At 36.3% G+C, this 27,677-nt stretch overlaps 1 protein-coding gene across 1 annotated transcript in view; it reads left to right on the top strand.

Annotated features, from left to right (window-relative positions):
- The first annotated feature begins 893 nt into the window (after nt 1-893).
- LOC150084551 (potassium voltage-gated channel subfamily KQT member 1-like) overlaps nt 894-27,677 on the top strand; it is a 475,214-nt gene continuing 448,430 nt past the window's right edge. Inside the window, exon 1 of the mRNA XM_090376281.1 lies at nt 894-990. The gene's annotated coding sequence lies outside the window, so the exon portion shown is untranslated. The remainder of the gene's footprint in view (nt 991-27,677) is intronic.

Below are 27,677 nucleotides of genomic sequence, written 5' to 3'. Positions count from 1 at the left end.
TCCGCCCTACCATGAAATATTGTTCTCAAATATTTCTTGGTGCCCCCAAACCTCTTGCAGGCTTCTAGATTCTATTCAAAACAGGACAGTTAGTTAAATTAATGATTCATCTCTAACAGAATCTCTCCACTTTCTGTCTCATAGACGGTCTGTTTTTGCCGCATTATTTTTCTACCGATACTTTCACGGGTACTGTTCTTCTGAATTGGCTTCTATAAATCGCTCTCTCGCTTCCAAACTAATCCGAATACGTCACGCAACTAGTCAACATCCTTTTACTGTCCAACTTCAAACTCACAGGTTCATTTATTCATTCAACTTCCGTTTTCTGGAACAATCTCCCGTATGGATTTCCTGAAAATTACAATCTACAAAAATTCAAGTCTAATGTCAACAAGTATCTTCTATCATTTTTTCAGCCTTCAACCCATGCACAGTACGTACTGTACTAAGTACTATAATTTCTAATACGCCTCGTGCTTGGGATTTTCATGAAAAAAAAAAAAAAAAAAAAAAAAAAGCCCACTGTGTCATAGCGCATGATGTCGCCACTAGGAGTTCTGCTTTATTTGGTGTGCTGTATTGTATCTGAATTTGTCGTATGGTATGGTGTTAAAATATATCATACGAAATATTGTTAATTTTTTATATATCATGATTCACGAGTATTCAGATACAGATAAGAAAACATTCGGATGCTGTGAGAGTGAACGTCATTTATTGTTTAGCTCAGAAAGTGATATTGAATTTTGATTTCTGTCGTCTTGTTTCAGAGATGATGAGAAATGACATTAACTAACATGCTTCGGTGCTATGGTTAGCTAATAGTTGGAAGTCGAGAAACAGTTATCGTTTCTGCTTTTGTTTGAAGCTGATTTTTAGATCGGTGCTAACGGCAGTATATAACTAAAATCGAAACCTACGAACCAAATCTTTGCCAAATTAGGATGGCAGTCTTCAATAAACAAACAACCTTTGTACCTAAAGCAGGTAAATTCACTGTGTGCCATTTAACTTTCGTCATTAGCATTAGTAGAGGCATATGATACAAGAAAGAAAGCTTGTAAATCATCAGGCAAGAAAAAAAAAAAAAACCATTTCACCCATATTCTACAATGGTCTTTCCTCAATTTGAATTTATGTCCCCTCAGGTGTGTAATCTGAGCAAGAGGAAGAACCCCCATTATTATTGAGCTTGCTCAAACCATTCAAGGCCTTATACACTTCAACCAGATCACCTTGCTGGTGCCTAGTCTCCAGATGCTGCAATTTGCAGAACTTAATCAGCATTAGCATTCATAAAGGCATATGTAGCAAGAAAGCAAACTTATACAGCATCAGCTAAATTGGGGGGGAAAAAAAAACTTCTCATTTCATCCATCCATTTGTTCCAAATGTTTGTCTAGTTCTGCCTTGTATCTATTTAAGCTATCAACTTCTAGAAGGCTTTCTTGGTAAGGGGGACCCTTTGTTCCACTCACCAATCTCGTTGCCCTTCTCTGCACTCGTTGCAACAGCTCTGCATCCTTCCTACAATGAGGCCTTTAGACCTGTATGCGGTACTCAAGGTGTGACCTGACCATTTGCTTATACAAGAGGATAATCACCTCCTTATCCTTGCTAGCAAAATTCCTATGTATCATTCTCAAGACCCCACAAGCTGCTCTTGCAGCCTCTCTGCAGTACTCAGAAAACTTCATATCTGACTGCACAATTACCCCAAGGTCTTTTTCATTCTCCACTACCCTGAGTGTAGGTAGTACTACACAGTTGGGAAATTACCATGAGGTTACTGTTACCCATATGTAGTATTTTGCATTTGTCAATGTTAAACTTCAGTTTCCACCTCAGCTCACCTACCCAACTTTTCTAGATCCTTTAGCAGTAGTGTACTATCATTAATGTCATCCACAACCTTGCCAACCTTCGTATCGTCTACTGACTTGGACTTTAAGCCTGATATACTTTCATCAATATCATTGATAAATATAGAAAACAACAATGGTCCCAACAATGAGCCCCGGGTCTCCACTAATAACATTAGTCCACAAAGAGCAGTTTCCATTGATTACCACTCTCTGTCTTCTCCCACTCAACCATCCTTTTATCCATTGTAGCAACTTGCTCTTAATGCCATACTGCTCCAATTTGTACAGTAGTGTTCCATGTCGAGACTACTGTACAAAATCCAAGTATATGATATCAAAATTATTTTTTGCCTCCAGTTCCTCTGTGATCACATCATAGTATCCAATGAAATTGGTCAGACAAGACTTCCCCTTAAACTCATGCTGTCTGAACTATAACTGCAGTCTTGACTAGATGATCCTGCAATGCTTCTTTAACCAGTGACTCCATTATTTTTCCCGGAACAGAAGTTAAACCAACAGGTCTGTAATTACTCGTGTCACCCTTTGATCCACTTTGTGAATTGGAGTTACATTTTTACATCTCCAGCCCATGGGGACCTTCCCTTGGCCAAAGGATGCTCTCATAATTATGGCTAAGGGTTTGCTTACTTCCTTTGCTATCTCCTTTAATATAACTGGATAGATCCCATCAACCCCAGGTGACTTTCCTCTGTTTAACTTCAACAATTTCTCCTCCACTGCTCTCAGTTTTTACAAAATCATTAAGCTCCCTTTTAGAGTTTAATAAGCTTTTGTTCTCTACTTCCCTACAGAATTCCTCATGTTTGAATGTAGATGCAAAATACTTATTCAGTTTGTCAGCTACCTGAGCAGGATCATCGACAGTTGATGATCCTGCTCAGGTATCGATATTATTATTATTATTATTAACCATATGGTACAAGGAAGCCTGAGGCTTATGCTGCACCAGCCAAAAAAAATTCACAAGTTACCTGAGAGAGAGAGAAAGAAAACAAGAAGTAGAAGGGAATCAACAAGAAACAGAAGAATGATGATATCCAGCTCAAGACCCTGAGTGTGCCAAGCCCATACTCATCAGATGTTGAGCCCCTGGATTCAAGTTGACCAATCTGATTCATCCCCTTCCTTCTAGAGTTTACATAAGTAAAGAAGTCTTTGCAAATTTTCATTAATGAAACCCAGTTTTTTGTTGGAAGGAATGGCTAGATACTAAACTATGAACTTATCATAGGGTGAAAAACTCAGGCAGCTAATAATATTATTATTAGCCATATGGTACAAGGAAGCCTGAGGCTTATGCTGCACGAGCCAAAAAAATTTTTCTGAGTTACCCTGGGAGAGAGAGAGAGAGAGAGAAGTAGAAGAAAATCACCAAGAAAGAGAAGAATGATGATATCCAGCTCAGAACCCTGGGGGTGTGCCAAGCCTATACTCACCAGATGTGAGCCCCTGGGGTTAATAGGAATAGAAATTATGAGGCAATTATTGAATTGAAAATGAGTAACCCCCCTCCCCCCTAAGTACCTAATGGAAGGGAGCAGGAGGGCAAGGGTTGTATTAACTTCACAAAAATGTTCCAGAAACATTTTGTGGGTGTGTGTCTGGAATAATCTTAGCAGGTAATAACCCCCCCCACACACTAAACTTCAAATCTGGATCTGACTCGGAGAAAAGTCTTTGGCTTTCCTGCTGATTCCAAATGTATTTTCCCCGACTGTATCATTCCCCCCCAGCTACTAAAAATCTAAATTCCTCATCTGTGATTGAAAGTGTAATTCAATAAATCTGTTTCAGTATGAGTGCATTTCTGTAAATCAGTGCGTTTATGAATGACAGTATTAACAAATGCTATGTAATATATTTAAAACATGGGAAGTGCATGTCTAATTCTGTTGTTCCTTTCCCTGTCACAATTATAATGAGGGATTGCATTATATTCATCTCACAGTCACTTTTATAACTGTTAGGTGTTTTAGTGTTAGGTTCAGTGAATAGTTCATAATAGAAAATTTCTAAGAAATGCACTGCTGAGAATGATAATGCTGACTTCTCTGATTGTTGTCAGTATATATTGTTCAATCTGATTGAAACTATTCATATTCAGTTACAGTAAACTCCCAATATACTCCAGCTTATAGCACTATCTCACCTTTAATGCCCTTTTCTTCGGCCTAATGATCAATTGTGTGAAGTACCATGCTTATTTCTAAGATCCCAAGAAGGAATACAGTTGAATATACCCCCCCCCTCCCCTTGATTATTGGCTTTGTGGAAGGGGTGAAATCATGTAGTTTATTTAAAATAAACACTGTATGAATAATGATTTCTAGAGTTCAGTCTTTTTGATCTGTATCTGAGCAGTTTCTTCAGTATAAGTGCATTTCTGTAAATCATTTAGTACATTTATGAATAATAGTATTAATAAATGCTATGTAATGTATTGAAAACATGGGAAGTGCATTGATATTATCCTGTCATAGTTATAATGAGGGACTATTATTTTCACTGCACTGACATGCAAGAAAAAAAAAGAAAACCTTCCCATTTCACCTATCCATTCCCTCCAATAGTTTGTTTAGTTCTTCCTTGAATTTGTTCAAACTAACCACTTCCACAACAACAGATGAGAGCTTGTTCCAGTAATCATTCACCCATTTATTGAAGGCAGACTTTGTCACAACTATTCTGCACCTATCCTTGAATTTTGCCCCCTCAATGTGAAAAGTCTGAGCAAGAGGAAGATTCCCATCAACGTTGAGTTTGCTCAATCTATTCAAAGCCTTAAACACCTCATTCAGATCACCTTGCATGTGCCTAGTCTCCAGATGCTGCAGTTTGCAAAACTGAAGCCGCCTTGGTTACCCTTTTGTTCCCCTCACCAATGTTGTTGCCCTTCTCTGTACCTGTTCCAGCAACTTACATCCTACCTGAAATGGTGCACTATGGCCACAGATGCCGATACACCTAATAAATCCCCAAACAAGCAAACAAACAAATCCTTCCTGAAATGTGAGGCCTCCAGACCTTAATCAAGACGTGGCCATTGACCATTCCGTTTTACAATGGGATAATCATCTCATTATCATGCTAGCAAAATTCCTGTATATATTTGAAAAAATCTCATGGGCTGCCCTGGTAGCCTTTCTGTACCATGCAGAAAACTTCATATCAGACTTCACAATTATCGCCAAGTCCTTTTCATATTCCACTAACTTGAGTGTAGTACCTCACATTTGTTATCTTACTCTAGGATTACTACTACCCATATGTACCTTGCATTTGTCAATGTTAAACTTCAGTTGCCATTTCTCAGCCCATCTGTCTAATTTTTCTAGATCTTGTTGCTCCAGCGTACCTTCATTAGGGTCATTAATCATCCTACCAACCTCTATATCATCTGCAAACTTAGATATTAAGCTGTATACATTCATCAATATCATTAATAAATACTGAAAACAACTATGGGCCTAGCACTGAGCCTTGTTGAACTCCACTAATAACATCAGTCCACGAAGGGCAGTGTCCAATTATAGCCACTCTGTCTTCTTCCATTCAACCATCCCTTTATCCATAGCAATAACTTGTGCTTAATGCCACAGCTCCAATTTGTACAGCAGTGTTTTATGTGCAACAGTATCAAAAGCTTTGCTGAAATACAAGTATATGATATTAAAATTATTTTTTCCTTCCCATTTTTTTTCAATCAAATAATTTGATGCAAAAAAATTTGCCACTCCATCATAGTATCCATTCAGAGTGGTCAGACAAGATCTACCCTTAACAAATCTACATTGTGACTGAAGTATAACTGCACTGGTGTCTAGATGGTTCTATATCACTTCTTTAACCAGTGACTCCATTACTTTCCCTGAACAGATCTGTAGTTACTTATGTCACCCTTTGATCTTCACCTTTGTGAATTGAAGATACATTTATGTATCTGCTGTTTTTGGAGACCTCCCTTGAATCTAAAAATGCCCTCATAATTATGGATATGGGTTTTCTTACCTCCTTTGCTGCCTCCCTTAATATAATCAGATAGAGCCTATCTACCCCAGTTTCTTTTCTTATGTTTAACTTCTACAATTTCTCTTTCACTTTCTTCAGTTATTACCAAATAATTTAGCTCTCTGTTAAAGTTTGATAAATTTCTAGCATCAACTTTCCTGAAGAATTCCTCATGTGTGAATTTATGTAAAATACTCATTTAGTTTGTCAGTAACCCGAGCAAGGTCATCAACAATTAAACCATTGATTTCATGTGGCCCAATGTGATTCAGCCTCTTCCTTCTACTGGTAATATAAGCATAGAAGTCTTTGCTAGAGACTTCTCATAATCTACTTTAGCTTGCCTAACCTCCTCTGTGACTTGATTACAGACTAATTTATATCTACCATAGGCATGTTTCACCCAATAATTCACTTACATCCCTTGCATTTTTCTTTTCTGTGACAAGTCTCATTTGTTCATCTGGCATCCATTTAGGGCTAAGCCTTGAACAGTATTACTTAGTTGGTATGAAAAGCCTAGTAGCTTTTTTGACTATTTCCCTGAGTGTTTCCCATTTAAAATTTGCTGTTGGTAACCTCATCAGTTGGTCTCATTATATCGAATTTAAAAAGTGTCTGGGACTGGTGTAGTCACCCTTATGAAAGCAAAGCTCTTTACTCTTGACAGCAGTTATGTCTAATTAAATTCCACATCTGTACACTTTAAGCATTGCCACCCAGCATTGCTTTACCCAGTACACTTTAAGCATTGCCACCCAGCATTGCTTTACCCAGTACACTTTAAGCATTGCCACCCTGCAAGTAAAAAACCCAGTGGGTTTTTTACTTGCAGATTGTTAAGGCAAGTAAAAAACCCACTGCTGAATCACTGCTAATAATTAGATCAAGATTATTACTCTCTCGTTGCTCCTCTTTGCTTCTGTAGAAAACACTCATCCAATGCGTTGCTAGTGTGTGAACGACCCACAAATTACAGTCAATATCTGGAAAGTTAAAATCCCCATTATAAGACATTCTGATTTCCTGGCTCACTCTATTTTCCTGTATAGTTGTTTGGTGTATACTCATCACAATCATTAGGCCTATAGCACACTCCTACTCTCATTTTTGTTTTCCTAGTACTTATGTCATGCCAGACTGAGTAATACACCAAATCATGCACTGGCCATCCATGTCAACTAGATGCATTGCCTTAGATTTAATATGCTTCATAACTAAGAGCATAAAACCTCCCCTACCTACCTGTCCTGTCTATCCTTTCTGTATACATTATACTCTCCCAATTCAAATTCTGCATCCCTTATGTCTGAGTTGCACCATGTCTCCAGTGGCCCTACAATGTCTGCATTTGATGACTTAATCAGTACTTCAGATTAATCAAATATATTTATAGTGCTCCTAGCACTAGTGTATTTGCAAGTATATATGCACCTGTTCTTATCTTAGTTATTGTAATACATCTTGTTTAGTTACTTGTTCCATGATGACCCACAGCAGGGCTCAAAATCTCTGACACCTTATTTTCCAAGCTGCTGAATGTTCCAAAAGAAACAGTGCAAAAATCACTTTCACATCTGCCTGTGTCCACAATTAATTATTTATTAGTCTGTGTATCCTCCCAAGCTAGCAGTTTTCCAACATGCCTATCACTGCCTCAATAACATCAACAAATATCTTGCTTCCCTTCTATTCAAGTGTATCCTATCCCTGTAAAAAACAGTTGCTCCTGTTAACAAGCACAGACCTTGCTGTGAAAAACTGTACCTTAGGAGCCTTGTGCATTCTCTCCGGGGCTAAATTGATACCCCTTTGTGAATTGGGGATACATTTCACATATCAAGTGCATAGGAACCTCCCATGAACCTAAGGATACACTCATAATTATAGTTTCATCATCATCATCAGCCATTTTCAATCCACTGCAAGATGAAGGCTTCTCCAGCAACTTTCCAGTTCCTTCTGTTTTGTGCAATGGCCATCCATTTACTACCCACAAACTCATGAATTTCATCTATCCATCTCTGCTGTTGTCTTCCAGGTTTTCTTCTAGCTCCTCTTGGGTACCATTCTGTTATTTTCTTAGTCCATCTGTCATCATGTCTTCGAGCTATGTTTCCTGCCCAAGACCATTTTAGTTCTTTAGTTTTGATAAGAATGTCCTTTACTTGAGTCTTCTGCCTAATCCATGTGTTTCTTTTCTTATCAAACAGTCTGATTCCAAATATAATTCGTTCCATTATTCGCTGTGTAGTTCTCAGCTTTCTTTCATTCTTTTGGTGAGTGCCCAAGTTTCACTTCCATAAATAATGGTGGGGAGTGTATATTGGTTCATTATTTTACGTGGGGCGCCTCCATAGTCAGGTGGGCAGGAGCAGCAGTGCATAGCACACGCTTCTTGATTAGACCGGGGTTCGAGCCCGTGACCACCAAATATGGAGGATGCAGAAAGGTCAGGGAATGACCACCGCATATCCCAAGAGCAATATGGCCTTGGTTACTAATGCTCCTAAAAACCAAATAACAAGAACAACAACATTATTTTACGTTTCAGACAAACTGGGATATTGCTCTTCAGTATGTGACTATATTTCCTGAATGCTATCAGTCCAAAATTTATTCTTCTCTTGACTTCCAGCCATTTATCATTATTACAGCTAATAACTTGTCCCAGATAAGTATATGACTTTACCTTTTCAATTACTGTTCCTTCAATCATTATGTCCCTTTCTGTGGCATACTTGTTCATCATTACTTTTGTTTCAGCCATATTCATCTTTAGTCCAAAATCCTTACTAACTGTGCATAACTGATTAAGATTTTCCTCTAATTCTTTGTGATTGTGGCTTATGACCACAATGTCATCTGAAAATCGTAAATTGTTTAGGTACTCTCCATTCATATTGACTCCTTTCTGCAACCAGTCTAATCTTCTGAAAGCTTCCTCGTGGGCAGCAGTAAACAACTTTGGAGATATTGTATCTCCTTGTTGAACTCCTTTCTCAATTTTAAATTTGCTACTATCTTTGTCTAGTCTAATCAAGGAGGTAGCATTCTCATATATTTTCTTCAAAATCATAATATATAGGGTATCTATGTATTTAGATACCCTATATACTATGTATTTAGATACCCGAAACATTGCCTTATGCTGTATGGAGTCAAATGCCTTTTCATAATCCACAAATGCCAGGCATAATGGTGTTTTATATTCATTTTCTTTCTCTGTTAGTTGTGATATTACATGAAGGTGATCCATAGTTGAGAATCCTGTCCTAAAGACAGCTTGCTCTTTCGGTTGATTCTCATGAAGTATTCTTTCTAATCTGTTAGTAATGACTCTTGTGAACAACTTTTAGATGTGGGATAACAAGCTAATTGGTCTATAATTTCTGATTTATCTCCTTTCTTATGCAGCAAAACTATGATTGCATTATTCCACTGCTTAGGCATCACACCTTTTCTAATGCATTTTGTGAAGAGCCTTGCCAGTTTTTGTGTTATGTCTCTTCCTCCTAATTTTAACAACTCTACAGTAACTTCATCTTCCCCCGGAGCTTTCTGATTCTTCATTTTCTTCAACGCATGTTCTACCTCATCAGGAAGAATATCGGGTATGTCGTATGTGTTGCTAATTTGCGATCCATCTTCCCCACTGCTGGCATCATTCCCTCGCTCCTTGTATAATTCTGCTATTTGAATTATGCCTTCTCTGCTATTTATAAGTACACCATCGCTATTCTTCAGTTTCGGTATCATTTGTCTTTCTGTATTACTGCTCATTGCTGTTGATTTAAGTCCTTTGTTTTCCCTTAATGCTTGTTCTACTTTTCTTGTGTTAAATCTTCTTATGTCCTCTCTGAGCCTCTTTCTAATGGCTTTGCATAACTCAGTATACTCAATTTTCTCCTTGTCAGTGTTTATCTTGCCCTTCATTTGTTGCCTTTGGTTCATCATAACAAGTGTTTCTTGACTAATTTTTACTTCTTTGGATTTCTTTTTCCCTATTGGTTTCTTGGGTTTTATCACTTTCAGAAAGTTGTAATATTCCTTGTTGATATTTTGGTCCTGAACAGTCTGCAGAAGCTCAAACCTGTTCTAAGTTCCAGTACATACTGCTTTTTCTCCTCTTCTGTTATCTCAAAGACCTTTGTATTATTTACTCGAGTCAGTTTTTTCCTTTCCTTTCCTACATCTATATCAAGTGTACATTTTACCATTCTGTGATCACTTCCAACATTTACCTTATTCAGGACGGTAACATCATTCACGATATATCTTCTGTTAGTGAGGATGAAGTCGATTTCTTTAGTTGTTAATCCACTTGGACTCTTCCATGTCCACTTTCTGTTCACCCTCTTCTTGAAAAAAGTGTTCATTACTGACAATCCTTGAGATTCTGCAAATTCCACAAGTCTTTCATTTCTTTCACCAATTCCAAAATTTCCTATAGTTCCCCTTTCTGCGCTGTTTTGTCTTTTCTTGTGCTATCCTCTCTCTTGCTATCTCCCTTAATATAATTGAATAGATCCCACCCATCCCAGGTGTCTTTTTTATGTTTAATTTCAACAGTTTCTCTTTCACTTTCCTCTCAGTTATTCCAAAATTATTTAGCTCCCTGTTTGAGTTTGATAAACTTCTGGCATCCACTTCCTTAAAGAATTCCTAATCTGAATGTAGATGCAAAATACTTATTCAGTTTGTCAGCAAGTAACCTGACAGGATCATGATCATCAACAGTTGAATCATCGATATCAAGTGGACAGATGTGATTCATCCCCCCCTTCCTTCTAGTGTTTGCATAAGTAAAGAAGTCTTTGCTGCTTTTCTTTGTCTTTGTCATAGATCTTGTAATCTCCCTTATCTTGGCTGACTTACTTTGAGATTTGATCAAGTTTAGTTGTTATCCACTGTAGGTGTTGTTTTTATCACTTGATAATTTACATACATCCCATGCATTTTTTTTCTCTGCTATGAGTCTCATTAGTTCATCTGACGTCCATTTAGGTCTAACCTTTGAACTATATCTCTTAGTTAATATAAAAAGTTTTGTGGCTGCTATAGTCACTTCCCTTTTGTTTTGATTACTTCTGTTATCCTTGTTCACCTGGTTTATGACCTTGCCCACTGCTGCTGCTGTTAATTCCTATGTTGAAATATTAAATTTCATTACCTGTGCTAGTTTATTTTTTCTAATTCTATTCTTGTACAGGCTCTTTGGATATTATTAATGCTTTTATTTACTGAAATTTTCATATTTATACTCATTTTTTGCTGCGATTTGTTTAAAAGTATATAGCAATGTTTATAAGTCATCAGTACTACTTGCTTCTGTTTGTGCAAGAAGTACTGTGACATTGCATAATATATTGTTTTTCATTTTTTGTTTCCTATTTTAACACCATTCATTGATAAATTCACCGATAAATTTAGTTAGTTGGTAATTTTGCCCATACTGGTATTATGAGGGTTGGGTGCAATGAATTACTTTTCCTAATTGTTACTTCTTTAAATGATATGTTTTCAGGTTTAATTAGTGTTTTATTTTGTATATAATTTTTTTTTAGTGTGATTAGAATAATTAAGAAAAATGTATAAAAATATGTTTATATCAAATATGTATTTTAATCAGGAATACACATGTGCAGTTCTTAATTTTTATGCATTTATAATTTCATACACCTTAAAATGGAAGTGACTCTTATTTTCATGTTTTTCTTCTTTTTTCAGCGGAATTAATAAAAATTTTATTTTGTTGAAAATAGGTGTATAAAACATATTTAAAAATTTTTGAATTTTTATTTTTAACGAAAAATGTTTTTGAAATATTGCACTCTAGTATGGTCAAGTATTGGTATATACTCTGTGCAGAATTCAAAAAATAACCAAAAAACTTTTTCAGAAAAAAAAAAAAAGTAAGGTCTGTCAGACCCCGTACCACCACCATTGTTATAATTGGTGATGTCTCTGCTGCCAGGTTAAGAAATGTACTGAAAAGTTACAAGATACAGTCATTGGTGCCAAACATAGTGGAAGATCATCTGCATCTCTATTTACAGAAAATGTTCAGGCAGTTGAAAAGACATATAGAGGTCATCAAAAAAATTCATAAGGAAACTGGAAAGAAATATCATGCTGTGTAGAGTATTTAAAAAAAAGAATTAAAGTGCAGTGTGTCTGGAATGTCAGGTGGAATGTGATGGAAGGTTGGATGGAAAGTTCATTAAAAGAGCCAGAGTTATCCAAAAGTGCTGCCATGGTATGGTACAACTTCTTTAAAATGAATTTAATGAAGGGACCATTCATTAAATTATGCTTCAGTTATGCTTAGCTTGCTATAATGGTGGAGGATACATTGAACTGACACATATTAAATGGCATTAAATTACATACAAGATATGGATTGATTGCTGACTATGTTGTATACTAGTTGGATATCACAACTTGAAAAAAAAATAGGGAGGGACTCTTTTATAGCAACTCATTTAAGACATATTAACCTATGTAGGTTAATAGCAACTAATTTAAGACATATTAACCTATGTAGGTTAATAGCAACTAATTTAAGACATTAACCTATGTAGGTTAATAGCAACTTATTTAAGACATATTAACCTATGTAGGTTAATAGCAACTTATTTAAGACATATTAACCTATGTAGGTTAATAGCAACTAATTTAAGACAATCTATATAGATTCCAGTTATGTGTTTAAAGAAGAAGACCTGATGTGGCTGAGTGGTCAGGAGCGAGAGTGCAGTAGCATACACTTTTTTTAAGTGGACTGTGGTTGAAGCCCATGACTGCTAAATATAATTAATGATTTATTCATGATTGCGAATTCCTATGACCTGGTGGTCTTGCTGAAGAATAAACAATTTTTTTAAAAGTCAATTTCATAATTTTTTTACAAATTGCTGGTTAATATTTAAGATATTCGCAAGTAAGTAAAATAGAATTGCTCTACATTCTCACGTACAACTGCTATAATTCAACTTTTCATTTTCCAAAAATAACCTCTGAAACTATTGGGCAACTTACACTAGTTACAAAACTTAGACTTTAAATTGATATATACTTAATGAGATATTATATACTATATATTCCAGCATATAAGTTTTCAGATTCAAAAAAATCATCTAAAATTTTAAGGTTGAATCTTTCCTTGATCCAATCTTTTTGTGAAATGAACACAACCCCTGCCAGGAATTTTCTTTTCCAGCATACTCTTTCTTCAGAAAATAATCATCTCTTTTAAACAACAGTACCCTTGATTAAAAGTAAACATTTGAGATTGCAAATTTCTTATAGCAAATATGCTTTTATATTGTGACATTGTTTACAGAACTTTTATATTAACATCAGTTACAAAACTTTTATATTAGGGTTTTGTTAACATTTTTTTATACTCGGGCATTGTTGACCCCAAATTGTTTTCCAGTCAAGTACATTAGACAGTCAAGGAATGGGTTAGTTAGATAATCAACACCTCTTATCAGTGCTGGATTTAGTTTTCCAGAAGTCGATTAACAGGGGAGTTGCTAGGGAAAATGGCACCCAGGTGCCAATCGCAATTTGGCAACCATCTTTAAAATTTTCTTCATATGTGTATGTAAGTTTCAGGCGACCCCGAATGTTTCCGTCCGGGTTCAATGCACCTCTTGCACCCTCGGGATGAGCCGCCCTTGTCAATTAGAACTCACAGGTTGGCTGCTCACACTTGATTTGTTGGATGACTGCTTTCTACACCAACATGTTAGAGAGACCACAAGGGAGAGTGCTATTTTTTATTTGTTTATCAGCACTGATTCATCATGTGTTAAGGATCTTCAAGTAAAGGAACCTTTTGGCAGTGATCATTGCACATTAGCATTAGTAGTGGCATATGATGCAAGAAAGTAAGCTTATACAGCATCAGCCAAAAAAAAAAAAAAAAAAAAACACATTCCCAATTCACCTATCCATTCACTCCAAATGTTTGTCTAGTTCTGCCTTGAATTTATTTAAGCTATCAACTTCCAGAAACAGATGGAAGTTTGTTCCAGCAATCAACCACCTGCGGGATAAAGGCAAATTTCCACACATCTATTGTACAACTGTCTTTCCTCAATTTGAATTTATGCCCTCTCAGTTCTGTAATCTGAACAAGAGGAAGAATCCCATCAGCATTAAGCTTGCTCAAACCATTCGAGGCCTTATACACCTTAATCAGATCACTTCGCAGGTTCCTAGTCTCCAGACACTGCAATTTGCAGAACTTAAGTCTTTCTTCGTAAGAGCAAATCTTTGTTCCATTTACCATTCTCATTGCCATTCCCTGTACTCATTCCAGCAGTTCTACAATCTACCTAAAATGAGACCTCCAGGATTGTATACAGTACTCAAGGTGTAGCCTGACCATTGCCTTATACAAGGGGGGTAATCACCTCCTTAACCTTGCTAGAAAAATTCTTGTAAATCATTGACAAGACACAATGAGCTACTCTTGCAGACTGTCTGCACTGCTCAGAAATTTTCATATCTGACTTCAGATATGAAGTGACTTTAGATCCGAAGTGAAGAATGAAAAAGACCTCAGGACTTTTTCATTAGCCTACCCATATGCAGTACTTTGCATTTATCAGTGTTAAACTTCAGTTGCCATCTCTCAGCCCATCTGCCAACTTTTCTAGATCCTGTTGCAGTAGCATATTGTCATTACCAACCCTGCCAACCTTTGTATCGTCTCCAAAGTTGACATTAAGCCCGATATAACTTCATCAATATCATTGATAAATATACAAAACAACAATGGGCCCAACACCTAAACCTTGAGGACTCCACTAATAACATTAGTCCATGAAGAGCAGTGTCCATTGATTACCACTCTGTCTTCTTCCATGCAAATATCCTTTTATCCATTGCAGCAACTTGCCCTTAATGCTATACTGCTCCAATTTGTACAGTATCAAAAGCTTTCCTGAAATCCAAGTATGTGATATCAAAATTATTTTTTTGCATCCAGTTTCTTTGTGACCACATCATCGTATCCAATCAAATTGGTCAGACAAGACTTCTCCTTAGCAAACCCATGCCGTGTCTGAATTATTACTGTAGTCTTATCTAGATGATCCTGCAATGCTTCTTTAACCAGTGTCTCCATTAATTTCCCTGCAACAGAAGTTAGACTAACAGGTCTGTAATTACTCGTGTTGCCATTTGATCCTCCTTTGTGAATTGGGGGTCACATTTGCTCATTTCCAGTCCAAAGGGGATCTCTGAGTCCACAGAAGCTCTCATAATTATGGCTAAGGATTTGCTTGCTTCCTTTGCTGCCTCCTTTACAGTCCCGGACTTACACTTCACAGGGGCCTGAGGCGCTAAGCTCTTGCGCGGGCCCCCTTTAAAGATACCAGAGGCCAAAAAAAAAAAAAAAAAACATGTATATATAAATATGATCAGAAAAAAATCCAATTATTTTTACTGATTCATTTAAACACAAACGTTGCAATACTGCGAAATATAAAGTAGAGTACTCTGGGTCGCAACAGCCAGTGAGGGTATGATGACCAGCCACATGGCTTTAGCGGGTCATCACATGGTCAGCGAATCGACTTCCATCACCGTGTTTTGTGACCAGCATTCACTGCCCTTTTACAAGTAGCTCCTTATTTCACTTCACCATGCCTGATGAACACCATAAATTTGGGCCCCCAACGGAATAAAACCTAGGTCACCTCCACTGTCAAAACTGAGATACAGGAAACCCAACAACAATAAAGTATGATACACAGATAAGTACGACAAATCAGTGTAATTACTAATTTTATTACGAAAACAATATCAAAAATTGTGTTACAAAAATATAAAAACATTCACATCTTGTTTGTCATCAGTAAATAATAGCGGGTACATTATAAACTAGCAATGCAATAGCTAATTTATGAGTTCATTCAATTTATTTGCATAAATATTTTTTCCTTGGCTTTAGCTTTGGAAAAATATCTATTAAATCATCATAATTAATGCTATTTACTAGTTCAGATTCAATAAATAACAATGACAAATTTCTCATTTTATCTTGAATTAAACTATTCCTCAAATGATTTTTTACTCGTTTGAAAACAGAAAATGACCGTTGTCCACTTGCATTACTAACCGGCATTGTTAAAAATATTTTTAATATTGTTTTTATGTTGGGCAATGTAGATCCTAATCCATTATTAAAGATATTATACATTTCATTCATATTAATTTTTCCTTTAATAAACAGTAAAAATTGGATAACTTCATCTTTAAACTTTTCTGAGTCAATGTCATTTTTATATATACTTATTAAATTATTGATATTAGCGTTGAATTCAGTTTCGTCTAAATCAAGATTTATAAATATTTTAAAAGTACCTAAAATATTGGTGTATACTTATGTTTGTTTGTTTATTTCAGCAGTTTCACAAACAACATTGAATGTATTGATAATAAACATTTCTTTCCCGTCTAAAATTACTTCATTATCTCTCATTTCGTCGCACATAGTTTTTCTTTTTTTAATTTGATTTTTCTTATCTTTGTACTGTCATTCGCCAGTTAATAATTTTCCTTCTCTTTCAGTATATTAAAATTGTTTCAAATATGTAAAATACAGACAACACGGTTTGAGAATTGTGAGAATTTTGTGACATGTATCTTATAATAAACACTAATTGATCAATGTGGCTAATGTCAGGGGTTAAATTAAGAATAATGGAATAATCACCTTTTCAATTTTTTCTGCCATCAATTCTATAAATTAATCATATATTTTATGTGAAGGGTAATTAGTTTTGCTGGGTCCACAATTAGCATACATCTCTATGTGATTTATTAATAAAATTATCAGATTTACTCAAATTTTCTAGGCAATTTAAGTAATTACCATTACGTTTCCATATAAATGAGGCCTCCTTAGCCTAGTGGTCAGGAATGGGAGTGCAGTAGCACATGCTCCTTGAGTAGACCTGGGTTCAAGCAGTCAATCTGCCAACCCGCACTGGACCAGTGTGGCAGATTACGGTTCATTTCCCTCAACATGAATTGTTGAGGAGGCTTCCATCCTGCAGTGGGTTGATAATGGCTGCAGTTTACCTTTTTTTTTTTTTTCCCCTATAAATTTTGTCGTTACTACCCCTAAATCCTAAACCAGGTTTACTCAAAAGCTGAACAGTAGCAGTAATTCTTTTTAAAATATCTTGCCAATAATTTTCTTCAGACCTGAATTTGTTTCATTAGTTCCGTGTCAGTATGACCCAGAATTGAACGTCTCTTAAAAATAAACGCACATAGCATTAATGTGATCTGATAAAAAAGACCGTTCACCACCTGCATTTATTACAGGCACTGTGAGAAATATTTTCAGAATTGTTTTAACATTTGGAAATGTCAATCTAAGTCCATCATTAATAATATTGTACATATGCTCAATATTTGAAACATTTTCTTCTTTGGTATAGTTGCTGCTGTTATGATTAATGCCTTTTAAATATTAATATATCATTGTTTTAATTACTGCTTCATTTAATTTGTTGTTTATTGGCAATTTCAGATTTTTGATTCAAATAAGATTATAGTAACATAGCTTAAGAGTAATATTAGCATTAGCATTAGTAGAGGCATTTGATGCAAGAAAGCAAGCTTATGCAGCATCAGCCAAAAAAAAAAAAACAAACAAACAAATAAATAAATAAATAAAAAAATAACCACTTCCACTTCACCCCTCTGTTCGTTCGAAATACCTGTCCAGCCGAGCCTTAAACTTATTTAGTCTATCAACTTCTACGACAAGGGATGGAAGTCTATTCCAGCAACCAACCACCCGCTGGCTAAAGGCAAATTTCCTCACGTCTATCCTACATTTGTCTTTCCTCAATTTGAATTTATGCCCTCTCAGGTGATTATTCTGAGCAAGAGGAAGAATCCCATCAGCATTGAGCATGCTCAAACCATTCAAGGCTTTATACACCTCTATCAGATCACCTCGCCGGTGCCTAGTCTCCAGACACTGTAATTTGCAAAACATAAGCCTTTCTTCTTAAGAGCACCCCTTTGTTCCATTCACTATTCGTGTTGCCCTTCTCTGTACTCATTCCAGCATCTCTACCTCCTTGAAATGAGGCCTCTAGACCTGTATACAGTACTGTAGGTGCGGTCTGACCATTGCCTTATACAAGGGAATAATCACCTCCTTATCCCTTCTAGAAAAATTTCTATATATCATTGACAACACCGTGAGCTACTCTTGCAGCCCGTCTGCACTGCTCAGAGAACTTCGTATCTGCCTGCACAACCACCCCCAGGTCCCTTTCATTCTCTACCACTGTCAGTGTAGTACCACAGAGTTGATACGTTGCTCTGGGGTTGCTGTTTCCCATATGTAGTACTTTACATTTGTCAATGTTAAACTTCATTTGCCACCTCTCAGCCCATCTGCTCAACCTTTCCAGATCCTGTTGCAGCAGCATAGTGTCAGTAGTGTCCTTGACAACCCTGCCAACCTTCGTATCGTCTGCAAACTTGGACATTAAGCTTGATATACCATCATCAATATCATTTATAAATACAGAGAACAATAAAGGACCCAATACTGAACCCTGAGGGACTCCACTAATAACATTAGTCCACGATGAGCAGTTTCCATTGATTACCACTCTCTGTCTGATATAACATAATGATATTGATTCAATATAAAAAATTAACACCTATGAATCAATTCATATTTTAAGAGCGAGAAAAACAAAAAGCTTTCAATAAGGGAAACTTATGCCACAGTCACAATAGATAACGAAACATTACACAGATATGATATTTAAATTTTCTGTTACAACAGAATCAAAATTTATTAAATACCATTACTTTCAGAGAGATAGATACATACCTATATTTACTTCAGTGTGGGTGCACTCCTACATATCACACTTCAACTTGGCACATCAACAATCAAACTAAATGTTACAATTTTCAGGTCTCAGCTTATATAGATTCTCGAATCCATGGGTGGTCCAATTAAAATAGTTTCTGTAGAACAAATAAAATTTCCATATAACATATGGATTTTTAGAGACCCGGGTATGCATTGTTCGCACCTCTGGCCTTTAGGTAATAGAGCTGCTGCTATAGAAAAGGATTAATGTTCCACAATTTAGTGGTGTTTGTAACACATTTACAACTGCCTTTGGCGCCTCTGTAGCCAGGTGGGCAGGAGCAGCAGTGCGTAGCACACGCATCTTGATTAGACCGGGGTTCGAGCCCGTGACAACCAAATATGGAGGATGCGGAAAGGTCAGGGAATGACCACCGCATATCCCCAGAGCAATATGGCCTTAGTTGCTAATGCTCCTAAAAAAAAAAACCAAATAACAATAAATAACAACAACTGCCTTTCCCACATACTGTTCAGAGAAGGCGTGCTAGTTAACTGCTTTCTTGTGTTCATAGCCAGTGGGAAAGATTAAGGCATATTGCGGACATAGATAATATGCAGGGGTCAACCTGTTCTACTGTTACACCCTATTAGAGAATTAGGAAAGAGTGATTTTCTCTTTATTCTGGAAATTAATCTGTTCTTTTGGAGAAATGAGTCACCACACTTTCAGTAAATTTCACCTGTCTCTGTTTAAAATGTAAACATGGTAGGTACAAGTGGGCCCCAGTTTAGTTCAGAGGGTTAAAAAAAGAAATCCCTTAAAAAATTTGAGATTACAGAGGCCTCACAAGGACTCCCTCTATTGTGAGGCCTGACGTTAATGCCTCATTTGCCTATTTATAAGTACGGCCCTGCTCCTTTAATAAAACTGGATAGATCTCATACAGCCCCGGTGCCTTTCTTATATTTAACTTCAACAAAATCTCCTCCACTTTACTCTCAGTTGTTACAAAACCATTTAGATCCCTGCCAGAGTTTGATAAACTTCTGGCATTCCCCACCCTGAATAACTGCTCATGTGTGAATGTAGATGCAAAATACTCATTGTCTGTCAGCTACCTAAGTAAGATCATCGACAGTCGAACCATCAATATTTAATTGACCAATCTGATTCATCCTCTTCCTTCTAGAGTTTATGTAAGTAAAGAAATCTTTGCTGGTTTTCTTTTTATCTTTTGCCAAAGATTTCTTTAATCTGCCTTTACCTGCCTAACCTCTTGTGACTTAATTATAGACCACCTTATATCTACCATAGGCTTCTGTGTGTAACCTGATAATTTATATGCATTCCATGCATTTTTCTTCTCTGCCAAGAGTCTCATTAATTCATCTGACATTCATTTAGGCCTAAACCTTGAACTATACTTCTTAGTTGGTATGAAAAGCCTAGTAACTTCCAAGATTAATTCTTTGAATGCATCCCATTTAGAATTTGCTGTTGGTGACATCATCAATGGGACTCGCTGTATAGAATTAAAAAACTGTCTCAGACCACTGTAGTCACCTTTACGAAAGCAAAAACCCTTCCCTTTACCCCTGATGTTAGTTATATCTTTGAGTAAATCCCACATCACACTGTGATCACTGCCACCTAGTGGTTCCTTTAGCTGCAGATTCTTAATGCATGAAGAATCATTGCTCGTAATCAGATCAAGAGTATTACTCTCACTGGTTGCCTCTCAGACATGCTGCTGTAGAAAACAATCATCCAGTAAATCCACAAAGCTTTGCTAGTGTGCGAGTGACCAGCTCACAAGTTCCAGTCAATATCTGGGAAGTTGTTTAAGTGTTGTGCCTGTTTAAGTGTATCCCATCCCTGTAGAAGCAGTCTCTCCTGTTATCAGGCACAGACCACATTGAAAAAAATTCTACACCACGAGCCCTGCACAATTTCTCCAGGGCTGAATTGATTAAAAAGGCTCTCATCGTATACAGGTACTCCCTGACTTAAGTAAGGGTTGTGTTTGCCGAGTGGTCAGGAGCGGGGGTGCAGTAACACACGCTCTTTGAGTAGACCGGGGTTCAAGCCCCTGACTGCTGAATACGATCGATCTGCCAACCCGCACTGGACCAGCGTGGCAGATTATGGTCCATTTCCCTCAGCATGAATTGTTGAGGAGGCTTCCATCCTGCAGTGGGTTGATAATGGCTGCAATTTACCTTTTTTTTTTTCCATGGAACTCTGCGTAAGTCGAATTTTACGTAAGTTGGAATTCCCCTAAATGCTTATGCATCACTTTCAACTATGCTTGATAAATTTAATTGAATGAAGAAAAAAAGAAATGTTCAACGAACATGTGAATAGAATTATTTATTCAATTTTTTTTATCTCATACATAGGAAAAAGTTGCAAAAATTTCAAAATTATAAAATTACAAACAGAGAGAGGAGACGGGCATAACGTCAGCAAGTTTTACCTTTCGACATTGCCAGAATCAACATCTCCAACTGATAAGTACGCCACTGCAAGGTTGAGGGCCATGGAAATTTAGAAGGTTTTTTCCCAACACATCACAAAATTTCTCTGCTGCTGCAGAATCAGCACTGGCTACTTCACTGCATACTTTTGTGGAAACCAGTGCAATGATTGAACCTATTAAACCACCCTTTGCTTGCCACGAACTTGACTTGGGCTCGCCATACTTATCCTTAATGTCTTCATAAATACTTGTTGCTTTTGCTTGAATGGCCAGTAGATTCAGGGGCACTCGCTTCTGAATCTGATTTTCCATTCATGTTATTAATAGCTTTTCCAATTTCTGTATAGCACCAGAACACTGTTGATCTTAAATGTGTTGCTCCTTTAACATGTTCTTTTATATGTGCACTGTCCTTTGAAATAGCATTCACTGTTGAAGCAGCAAGACTTAATTTCCATGCAATAGATGAGAAACTTTGCCCTTCCTTTATACTTCTTAATCAGCTTATGAGCCATTAAACACACACACACACACCCTCTCTCTCTCTCTCTCTCTCTCTCTCTCTCTTAATCATTTTCATCTTCATTTCTAAATCAATTCTGTGTGGTTTCCTAGCACTGCCACCACTTGCACTTTCCATTGGTTGCTTTCCCTTCATCATTATAATAAGTAAATAGGAATGAAGAGAAGATTCTGAAAATTTATTTATGTTTCTTATATGATTGAAGATTTCAGTGAAGGGGAACACATTTCACCATAATAACCTAAAAACCCACACAATTCTAGTTATCGGGATCATTGCAAATGCAATATTTGCAATGATCAATATTTATAATTAGATGCACTAGCAGAAAAGCCCAATAAACTTGAAAGTGCAAATTGTTTTTATTGTTTTATGATTGTGAACTCCAGAAATGTTCTTTAGAAAAATATCAAAAGCCATTCAAAATTGATTCTTTTAACAGAACATATGATAATGATGAAAGGATAACACTCCATTATAAAAATGACCTTTTAGAGAGATAAATAGCTTACTTATATTGCGAAAATTTCAACTTCGAAGGTTTTGGAACGAATTACCAAAAAAACAATGTGTTATTGTGTTCACATTGCGGTGATGTTTTCGCAATACCTCCATTTTTTCCTGCGGGATGCAAAATATGTTTCCACGATTTTTTTAAGTTTGCACCGCCGGCAAAAACTTACGTAAAGTCGAATTTACAGAAATTGAGTATTACGTAAGTCAGGGAGTGCCTGTACTCCCTCCTGTCATGTCTTGGCAGAATTGCAGACACTTTCAAATTCAACCCTAACTCGTAGCTTTTTTTTCAACATTGACCTGACTTGTTAAGTAATTCCACAGTTCTCCTACTCTTAATGTCATTAGTGCCAATATGTACAACAATATCACCTTTTGTGCCCTTAAAAGGTGATATCTGCTGTATAACATCATAAACTTTCGCCCCTGGCAGACATACCCTGGTCCTGTTCCACCTATCCTTTTTGCACAATATATTCCCTTTTCACTGACAATAGAGCCGCCGACAACAACTGGTTCCTGTGGGACCAGTGCATTCTGCCTTGGGGAGGTTGATGGGCTTCCCAATTTAAATCCTTCGAGGGCATCACCCTGTTCTTCAAGCTCTCATAAAGGCCCATAACAAAAATTTGAGTTGGCACCTAACTTCCTCACACTTGTTTCATCGAGCACATGCAAAGACATCCTCCTTGGCAATATCATTGCCAAGGAGGATTGCTACTCTCACTGTAACTTTGGCAAATATGACTTATAATATTACAAACTACAGTAGACTTTCAGAATAACGGCCCCTTCGGCGATTCAAGATGTCGTTGTTTCAATTTTTCTGTTATCTAGAAAGTTTTATTTTTAATATATTTAATGGATAAGTAATGAGGCTAAATAAGAAATAGATGAAGAATCCAATTTTGTTAACTGCACATAAAGAATAGAAACATGTTGACAATCCAATGTTATATTCTGCCATTAATTCACTCCTGCTTACGCCCAGTTATATTTTCTTTATTAGGTGGAAAAGGCTTGGATTCAAATCCCATCGACGACCCTTTTATGGGGTTTTTTCACTCCGTTGCTGAGTTAGTTGGTTTCAGGTGTAGATAGCAAGATTTTTTCCTCCAGCAAAACAGGCAAATTGACCAGAGAACATATTCATACAGACACAATACATATGGGTATACAAATTAACTTTCTGGGTGACCCTGATGTAATAGTTTGGATTATATCAAGTTTGTCACTAAGCCCTAATGTTTTTCTTCTTTCCTTCTCTGTATGAGGTTTATTAACTTTAAGAGCTATAGTGTGAGGGGTTTTTAATTTAAAATAAATGTAAAACAGCAGTATAATCTGTGATATCAGTACAGAATTCACTTTCAAAATGGCGAACGTAAACATGTACATAATCACGTGACTTGCCGTTTTCTTTTTCGGCACTGCAAGACATCTGTGCTGTATGTAAACATCTGATTTCAATGTGTTGTTAGCTGGAATGTGCTGTTATTTTAACAGTCTACTGTAGTTTGTTAATCCCGACTGGTGTTTCAGTAACCATCTTGGAATATTGTTCAAAATTAAACCTCTGCAAAAATCTAATCATGATGATATACTTCCCGAGTTAACACATTTTTCTGTTCGCAGTATTAAATGGGATAGATTTGATTCTTCAATTCAAAAAAGACTTATCTGTAAATGCTATTGGTCATCTTGGAACAATTGGATGCTCAAGAAACTGTTACTTATGTTCAGAAATCGATATTGAAACCTTTGCTGTCTATCAACTAAAAAGAAAAAAAAAATTACCACAAAAATATGTGTATGGTGGCACAGACAATTCATAAACTTGAGAAAAGTATATCAAGCCAGGCATCGAAATCAATCTCATAGAAACTGGTCTCCAGCAGAAGTTGAGATTCGCGGAATACTGAAGACTAAAAACAAATTTTAATAAAGTTGTTCCAACCACCAAAAGGGAGTCCTGGCTAAACCTTGTAAATATTACAGGTAACTCTGATTCATGGGGATTATTGTATATACTTTCCAAAAATAAAATACATGTTCCTGATATTTTTAACACAGTAGTAAATAATAACACCAAAACTAAAAACTGGCCTAACACTATTAATACCATCCTAGATGGGCTTCCTTCCCGACGACTCTACCCTAGATGATGATCTTTATGCTCGAATTAGATTAGAAAATTCTGCATATAGTCCCAAGGGAACACCCCCCCCCCATTCTTACTGGAAGAATTACAAACAGCCATTAAAAGATCAATGTTTCTAAGTGTCCTGGAAGTGACCTTATTGAAAATATTTTCATCATCAGAGTTCTAGAAAGATTTCATAAAATTATTTTGCTAATGTTTAACAACTATCTCTTGGAGGAAATTTTCCCACTACCTTGGAAAATAGCTTTGCTGCATATAATCGCAAACCTGAAAAAACTGTTTTGTGATTTTCCCATGTTGGCAAGTAATGCCAACATGGAAAAATTGCTTAAACAATTAATAGCTCTCAGAATCCACAAACTATTTTACAACAAACAGCTATTATCAAATAAATAGTATAGATTTTCTCCAGGATTGGTTGTTTGGATTTTAATGGCACATCAGCTTTTCTCAAGGATATTTGTGTTAAGGTGCCTTAGTGGACTTAATACAACATATCAACTCTTCAACAGCCAAATATGAACAGCCAATTTCACCAACTCTGAGGGTGTGTTCGATTCCCTTTGATGGGAGAGCTCTCCTGAATGACTTAGAACAACTCCCAACTTTTCTCTTTAGTTCGTAACTATTTCTAGGACAGGCAAGTTTTAATAAAATCCAAACATCAATGTTGTTGTTATAGACTAGAGCTGTGTACAGAGAGTGCCCCAGGGTTCCATTCTGTGGCCTCTGATATAGAATCTGGTTTTAAACAGCTGGCTAATTAGCAATTTATCAAACACACATGTATTGTGTATGCAGACAATGTTACTATTATTATACAGGATCTTACAATTTGGACTAAACTGAATAAGTTAAATATTAATCCACTTAAAGTGCTGAAAGGTAAATTAGATCACAACAGACTCCACAGATAAAAATTAATAATTTACAACTTCCTTTAATAGCAGAAATGAAATACTTGGGTTTAATATTGGTTGAAAAATTAAATTTCAATGCCCATCTTTTTCATTTGGCGACTAAAGTTGAAAAATTTGTCCAGAGCTCTCATGCATATTACTCGACAAGACTGGGACCTCTCAAGGGAAACTCTAAGTCTATATTACTCTGCAGCATTCACCCCTATTGTAACTTTCAGCACTGGCACCTGGTTTCACAGGTTACAGAATAAAAAATTTCAAAATAAAGTAATTTCTGTGCAAAGAAGCATACTACTTGTCATGGTGTATATCTTCCATACAATCTCGTCAGCTTCTCTTCGAGTTATAGCAGGATCTATTCCACTAGATCTTCATGTAGCTTAGAGAGGGTTGTTGTTATAGACTGAAAAAAGGAATTCCAACATAGAATCAATTTTAACAATAATAATATCACAGGTGAGAAGAAAAACATCTGGAATGAACTTGTTAGCATATGGGAAACATGATGGAGCACATTGTGGACTGGGCAGTTTACTTACTTAATGGATAAAAGAAGAAGAAAATGGTTCTATATTCATGCAGACATTGTATCTTATCACCGGTCATGGATCTAAACGATAAATTATATAAATTACTTGTGCAAGTATTCCCTTAATTAATTTTAATGGAATACTTGTGAATTCCCTTAAAAAAATTGTTAGAAACTTTCACCCTAGCTTGGAATATTGTGGGAAACAAAGAAATTTACTCTAGCTTCCAGAACGTTGCTTCTCTTGCTTTTGAAAGATGCCGATCTATTGGACAAACACCAACTGCTTCCATCTGATTTTTTTTAAACTACATTGTATGTATTATATTCTGAGCATAAATATGTGTTATATACTGATGATGCAACCTTATTAGTTTAGTTTTAGTTTACCAAAATTTGTATTGAATGACTTAGGATTATTCGTCCACATGATTATAATGGACTGAGATGTTTTTTAAAATTCTTTTAATTGAGACCAACTGATGTAAAAAAAAAAAAAAATTCAAGTGCCAATTTCAATTGGCATTTGCAATTTTTAATAACATTGCCTCTCTGAACAGTTCCCAGTGGGAAGTGTTTAGAGAGATAATAATCTTAGAGATCACTGAGCATTTTATACCAATTAAAAGATATTGTTCAAGATTTAGACCAAAATGGATGTTGACGAACTGATAAACTTAGTAGAACACTAAAAAAAATGCATGGAATGATTATGAATTATTATTATTGTTATTATAGTGGCAAATGATGCAAGAAAGCAAGCTTATATAGCATCAGCAAAAAAAAAAAAAAGGTCAACACTTCCCATTTCACCTGTCCGTTTGCTGTAACAGGTTGGCATCAATCTATTAGAGCAAATGGACAGGTGAAATAAACCTATCATTTTATCCTTTCTTCTTTTTCAATTGTCAGGTGACAGCTGGACAAAGATCTCTCTCTCTCTCTCTCATTTTTCTCCATATATGTCTTGCTGCTGCAGTTCCCATCCATTATACTTAAGTTTTCTGGATTTAATCTCCATCATACTCTTTCCCCCTCTTCATTTACCATCCATCAGTCTCCAGTCCATGAATTTTCTGTTCCATCTTTTATCACTGCACCTTGCAGTGTTACCACTTTAAGCACAGCACTTAATATAACTAATAGAACAAATACAACACATTTAACACTACAACAAATAGAGCACTATATAACTAATAGAACAAACTTACCTGTGAAAAGATCTAAACCTCCCAAACACTTCCTTGTTCATTTCCCAAATATACTTGGTTCCAATTTCAATCTCAATAATGTCTGTTTTTGCTTAGTCTGCCAAGCTCCACCCAACACTTTGACCAAATTCCATCCCAATTATTGGTTGATTCAACCACTGTTCATCTCACTTGTCTCAATTATTCACTGTATGACTCCTTTTGCTTCAAAGGTGTTGCTTGTGCATATATCCACTCTGATATTCCTTGTCTCTGACAGAATATCAGAGTAGAATTTGGAATCTCCTCTTTTTTCAATCTTCTCCAACTTAAAATCTGTCTAACTCATTCTTTCAAATATTCATATTTTGCCTCTATCATTCTCCCAACTCCACTAATCACTTGGAACTCTTTAGCATTAGCAAAGGCACATGATGCAAGAAAGCAAGCTTATATAGCATCAGCCAAAAAAAAAAAAAAAAACACCCTTATTTCAGCCATCCACTTGCTCCAAATGTTTGTCAAGTTCTGCCTTGAATCTGTTTAATCTATCAACTTCTACAACGACAGATGGAAGT

The sequence above is a fragment of the Mastigoproctus giganteus genome, chromosome 6, assembly GCF_048544385.1.
Source record: "Mastigoproctus giganteus isolate SK-2022 chromosome 6, ASM4854438v1, whole genome shotgun sequence".
Taxonomy (NCBI): Eukaryota; Metazoa; Arthropoda; class Arachnida; order Uropygi; family Thelyphonidae; genus Mastigoproctus; species Mastigoproctus giganteus.
The sequence above is the reverse complement of the archived record's forward strand: the minus strand, read 5'-3'. Positions and strand labels throughout refer to the sequence as shown.